This window comes from Muscardinus avellanarius (genome assembly GCF_963383645.1).
Source record: "Muscardinus avellanarius genome assembly, chromosome: 5".
Classification (NCBI taxonomy): domain Eukaryota; kingdom Metazoa; phylum Chordata; class Mammalia; order Rodentia; family Gliridae; genus Muscardinus; species Muscardinus avellanarius.
In genome coordinates, this window is record NC_137790.1 from 8,147,248 (window position 1) to 8,153,712 (window position 6,465).

Sequence of the window (6,465 nt, forward strand, 5' to 3'; positions counted from 1 at the left end):
CCAAGGACAAGCCAGCGCCATCGGCTCATGGCTGTGATCGTCAGTGTCAGAAGCCAAGCCGGACGAACGCGCCCCGCTTGTCTCCTCCCACCTCCCCTTGCTGCGGGCAACCATTACTGGCCGCTTCCTTGGAAACAAGATTTCTTAATGCTTGTTGCAAGGTGATTGCTCAGAAAACATTCCCGAAGGCTCAGGCTCCCTGCTCCCCCAGGGCCGAGGCTCTGTGTCGAGTTGGAGCTTTGCAGGGTGGGGCTGTGCGGGCAGGACTTGCTAATGGACCAGCGGGGACACCAGGGCCCCGCGACTTCCAGGATGGCCAGTGCGCTATGGCCCGTGAGGCTGTGCGCACTCCATGGTGGGGCAGGCGGCGCCCACTGGAAGCCCATAGGGTTTATCCCTCTGTTCTGTGGTTCTGGGTCAGACTTCTCACTGGGAAATGTTCTGGGAGCTGGGAGGAGCCGTTTCCTGCTCTCAGAGGAGGGAGAGGATTTGCTAATCCTGGATGATGCGGGGGGGTTTATGAAGCCTCAGGACTGGCATGAAGTCCTGTGCTGCCATATTCCTGACTACATTTAGATGCAGAGTTTTGAGAGAGGAAAATGCACATTTGCTGCCCTTGCTGTTGAGCGGGTTCCGAATGAAAGGCAGGGGCAGTGCCAGGAAGACTTCTTTGTTTTCCCCCTGTGGTGCTGGGGATGGAGCCCAGGGGCTCTACCACTCTACCACTGAGCCACGCCCCAGCCCTTTTGATTTTTTATTTGAAATAGGGTCTCACTAAATTGCTCGAACGTGCAGTCCTCCAGTGGCAGCCTCCCAAGTACTACAGTGACAGGCATGTGCCACCCCCTGGAAAACACCCTGACCCGCTGACCGAGCCCCTGCGTTGAGCCGGGGGCTTTGGCCTGAAGCAGGTTTGGCCTCCACCTCACACCGTAGTTCCCAGCATATGGTGAGCACATGCGATACATTGCTTCCTTCTGATCCGGCCATTGCTGCGTCGGCCTGCACTTAGCGGGACCTCAGAAACACGCCCCGCGCCCCGCACGCGGCCTCCTGCCTTGGGAGGCTGGATGCCACGCCCGTCCTCCTGTGACCCTGGTGAAGTGTGAGGCTGGGTCAGCAGACCCGACTGTGGCACTTTATCCTAGGGTCTCGGCGAGACCACGCAAAGTTACCAGAGTTGCTAAAGATGGTTCCTGGAGAACACAGTTCTTGTTTGCGAGTCTTTTACGCCAGCGCAGCGTTAATAATTGTCTGTCCTTGATGATCTGTTTCCACTGAGTAGCCGGAAATCAAGAGACAGCACTTTCTGGGGAAATTTTTAAGGAAGAAATTGTTTTGATGAATAAAAAAATAAATGACAATTTTGAGAACAGATTTGGAATGTATATTGCTACAGCATTTTTTTAGTAAACTGATAAAAGATACGATTCGTGCTTTCCTTCAGGAATAATTATCACCTGCGGAGTGCCCAGCCGGCGGGCGCCCTGTACGATTTCATTCGCCCCGCGTGGCCGGGAGGGGCCTGGAGTGGCCTCGCCTTCCACTGCCGTCTCCACCGCAGGCTCTTAAGCAAACACTAAGATGGTTGGCTATCTTGGAACACAACCAGTCAGGCTGGCTGGAGTTCGGGTGTCCATTGTGCAAGACTGAGAGTGGTCAAACTCCCCGGTTAACCAAGGGAGGGACGGAAGGGGAGGTGAAAGTTTGGGCGTGGTGACACGCCATGTTCAGTGTGTCACCTGGGAACTGCCCGTGAGGCAGGCGCGCGTTTCTGCCGTGATGGCTCCCGCAGACATGGGCCAGGTTCCAGGTCTTAGAGTCTCAGTGGACTGCGAGTCCAGGGTACAGGTGAAGCCACACACCGCAAGTAAAACGTGCGAGAAAGCCGCAGCCCAGGGCCAGTCTCGTCCGACGCGGGCACCCGGAGCCCCCTGCCCTGGCAGACCAGTGGGCAAGGGGCCCCTTTCAGGCCATGCCAGCCCTCACCGGGACTCTGGTGTCTCCTGTCTGACCCTCTGAGAGGTCGAGGGGCTGCGATGATCTCTGCACACTCAGTAACTCGTGGGCCACAGCAACTGCCTGAGCCCCCTGTGGCTCAGCTCTTTCCCTTGACGGCTCAAGCACATGGCGGGGGTCAGAAGCAAGCCAGGAGGTCAGCATGGACCAGGCGCTTCTGGACGCGTGGGAGAAGGGAGAGGGGTTTACATCGCTGCACAGCTGCTGGGACGTAGTCCTGGGCCGGAGCAGTGCCCCGCTGCTTGGCTGCCGGGCCTGGGGCTGGAGGACACGTCCCAGGCAGGGTCACCGTGGCCACCATGCTGTCCGGCCCCGCTGACCTGGCCCGTCATCACTGTTGCTCACATGAAGGTGACTGAGAAGTCAGTTATGGGTTTCACAGAGCCGTGTCAGTGGAGCACCCAGAATGAATCGTAAAGACGACCTTACTTAGCACACAGCCTGCGTGTCGGGGAGGCCTGCAGCTGGGGTGGCCTGGCGTCCATCCCTGGGCTGCACTTGTGTCTGCTGACATCTTTGCCCCCTAGGCCTCCAGGAAGTCCTTCTCAGTGAGCTGACGCCCCGCCCAGGGGGACGGTGACCCCCAGCTCATCCCAAGGCCATTCAGCCCCTGTTTTATTTCTTTATTTTTTATTTTTTATTTTTGGTGGTACTAGGGGTGGAACCCAGAGGTCTTCTACCTCTAGGCTATACTCCCAGACCTATTTTATATATATATTTTTGTTGTGGTGGTGGTGGTACTGAAGTTCCTGGAAGCCCTTCTACCTCTGGGCTACACTCCCAGACCTTTTTTTACATTTTTATTTGGAAACAGGGTCTCCTAAGCCATCGCACATGGCTGGCTTCGAACCTGCACAATCCTCTTGTCTCCGCCTCCCAAGCGCGGGGATTACAAGCGTGCACCACTATGCCTGGCCCTATTTTATATTTTTATTTGGAAACAGGGTCTCACTAAGTTGCCGAGAGCCTCACTAAGTAGCTGAGGCTGGGTTCGAACCTGTGCGATCCTCCTGTCTCAGCCTCCCAAGCACGAGGATTATAAGCATGTGCCACCACGCCCGGCTCAGCCCCTGTTTTAAGCAGTAGGGTGCCCGTGGCCACCGGCTGTGGGTTTGGGGCTAACAGGATTAATGGCTTGTGGGCATTAGTTATTCTGGATCAGGCCCTGTCTGAGGTGCTGTGCAGGTTTTATCTTTTTTGTGTGTGCGTGGGTCTGGGGATGGAACCCAGGGACATTCAACCTCTGAGCTATACCCCGAGCCCTATTTTTTATTCTTTATTTCGAAACAGGGTCTCACTGAGTTGCAGAGGGCCTCACTAAGTAGCTGGAGCTGGCTGCCAGCCGCGATCCTCCCGTCTTCGCCTCCAAATGCTGGGATTACAAGCGTGCCCACCACGCCTGGCTTGCAGGTGTTAGCTTACTTAATTGCTGGAGTGGCCACACAAGGAGTGAACCACAAGGCCCCCGTTTTACAGGTGAGGGGGTTGCAGTGTGGGGAGAAGAAGGCTTGCGCCGGTGCGTGTCATGCGGTGCGCGCTCATCCCGGAGCAGCCCGAGCCGCCTGGCCACCTGTCCCTGCCCGCCGCAGCGTCCCTCCCTCCCGCTGCCAGAGTCACATCCCGAGGCAGACCTGCTTTTCTGCGCACTTGCTCCTCTTTGGCCTTGCGCCTCACTGGCCGTGTGCTCACGTCTGCTGAGGAGCCACGGGCCTCGGTTTTATCAGCCGAGCCAAGGGAAGTCCTGAGACTCAAACTCATTTGCAGCCGGGGCCGGCGTAGAAATGAGGTGAGTGGTAAGTAATTGAAAGTTTACGGCAAGTTACCGTTTGGTCCTGTGTTCCTTTCTGGGGAGTAAAAATGCCAGGGAACCTTCTGGATCACTCAGATGCCCCCAGGGCTCAGCCTCCCTGGGGTCTGCTACCCTCTCAGCTGTGCAGGGAGAAGCTGTGACCGCCCAGGCCACAGGGTCTGTCTGTTCCTGGCCCAGTATCTTCCCTGTGACCGCCGGTGCCATTGCGTTGGTGTGAGCTTGTTCGTGGGCACGTGATCTGTATGTTATGAACCACTCTGTTGAAGATACTTTTCACAATTTCTGGCTGTTTTCCAAAAAGGTAGAATAAAGTCGCATGCAAGCAAATCTGTTTTATTTGTGTGGATGTGAGTATTGGGGGTTGAACCCAGGGACGTCCTGCCTCTGAGCCACACCCCCAGCCCTGTTTAATTTCTTTCATTTTGAAACAGGTCTCGCTAAGTTACAGAAGGCTGGCCACGAGCCTGTGATCTACCTGTCCTCACCTGCCACGTACTGGGATTGAAGGCATGCACCACCATGCCCGGCACAAATGTATTTTCATGCTGAGATTTATCTAGAGCTTACTTATTTTAGGACTCTGAATAAGAGCAAAGATTTAGAAAAATTTAAAAAGCAGAACATTTATCTGGCAAACCACTCTGTGAAGGTCCGGTCCTTTGGTTACAAATGTTCTGTGGTCCCCAAGCCTGTCAAACTAGCCACTGCGGTGGTATGGGGTCACACACGTGGGCCTGAGACCGGGAGGGGAGAGGAAGCCTTCTGCCCCTGCCTCTGGACGCCGTTTCTGCTTGAGGCTGTGGAAGTGGTGAGAATATTCAGTGTCGCTTCACTAAGAAACGCAAGAGCACCTCATGTGTTTCAGAAGCAAAGCTGATTTCTTGCCCTCACACAAAACGCAGTCAGATTATTAAAGTATGTCGTTTCTTTGGGAAAAGGCAAGAAAGGAAAGGCAAACGGGAATTAAAACCCAGCCAGGATCCCCGATGCCTCCTAAGCTTCTCTGTGGATGTCTCTGTAAAATGGGGATGCCTCGGCCCCATCCCGGTCAGCAGGATTCTGACTTTGTTGGGGGCAGGGTTTTCATATCCAAATACAGGCAGTCTCTCTAAAATCTTACAACATTCAGCAATAACAACAAAATGTATCCTACTGTGGAGTGTTAGTACTTAGAAGAACTATAAAGACAACGCGTGCTTGTGTCTGCAAGACATCTGGCCCCGGGAGCAAGCACCTGCTTGACCAGGACGGAGGCTTCCCACGCACCAGCGCGTCCAGGCACCTGTGCTCTGCATCAGGTGTCGTCTCCCCAGTGTTGCCTTGCCGGGGTCCAGCCCCAGCAAGAGTCGAGGTTCGTGTGTTGATGAGGGGAAGCCGAGGTCGATGAGAGAATGACCACACGAATTAGATTCAACCTTCTCCATTTTATTCAGGATGTGTTACAATTTTTATACTTTATATTTTGGCAGAAAAGCAAGGGCATAGCCATGCAAGCAGGATCTCCAAGGGCGGGAAAGGTTTTATTTTTTATAGAGTTTAGGGCAAGGGTGCCAGACATTTATATAATCATAGTGTGCTTTGTCTCACTTCACGAGGCTGACTCAAACTTACTCTTACACATTGGCCCAAACTAAGGTCAGTTTGAACTTAATGTTTGGCCCAAACTTTATCCTTGGGAAAAAATCTTTGCTGCCTGAGTCTCTCACAAGCCGCTGCCCATCAGTTTTAGTTATAATGCTTATACATAAAATTCCAATTATACATATTAGTCCAAATAATCCTAAAATAATTTTATGAAGAAAGGAATGCTAAACATACTTCATGGGGGATCTACGCCGTTGCGGATCCCCTGATCGCGCTTTCTCAAGATCTGCAAGAGATGTTGTAGCACTGCCTCTCCTTGGTTCCCTTTACAGACGTCCCGTAGGAGGCCAAGTGCGTGAAGGCTTATGGAGAAAGCAGCCCCAGAGAACAGGGCCACTGCGAGCGGGCTTGCTCAGCAGAGGCTCCATGGGTGGAAGTGGTTACTTCTTTTCTCAGGGGTCACGTCTTCAGCTGGGTCAAGGACTAGACCTTCGAGAACTAAACCACAACCTCTAGGTCTTCATGGGATAGAGTTAGTTTGTCTGCCAGTAGCCCAGACAGACTGCTGTGTAATACACCAAGAAAGGAGAGACTCCGAAAAGACCAGAGAACTCAAGTCTGCAACATTCATTTTTTTTAAAAAGTTTTCAACATTAGTATATATGAATAAAACCCATATTCAAAAGCCAAACTAAAAACCCATGCATAAAAAGCAATTTATGAGTATATATTCACCACCTTGTTCCTTTATGTCTTAGAGCAAATACATATTTTTATGCCCACAAAAATTTCATAAAAGGCAATTATACTTACCACAAAGAATGTCTCAAAATTTGATAAATAGAACTTTTCCAAGCAATATATTTAACTGTAGTGCTATAAAATTTGAAATGACTTCTAAAAGGAAAACCAAATTTAATATAACTACTTGTAAATGTTATAACACATTTCAAAGAAAAAAACCAGCCAGGCATGGTGGCGCACGCTTGTAATCCCAGCATTTGGGAGGCTGAGACCAGAGGATCGTGGTTCACGGACAGCCTCAGCTACTT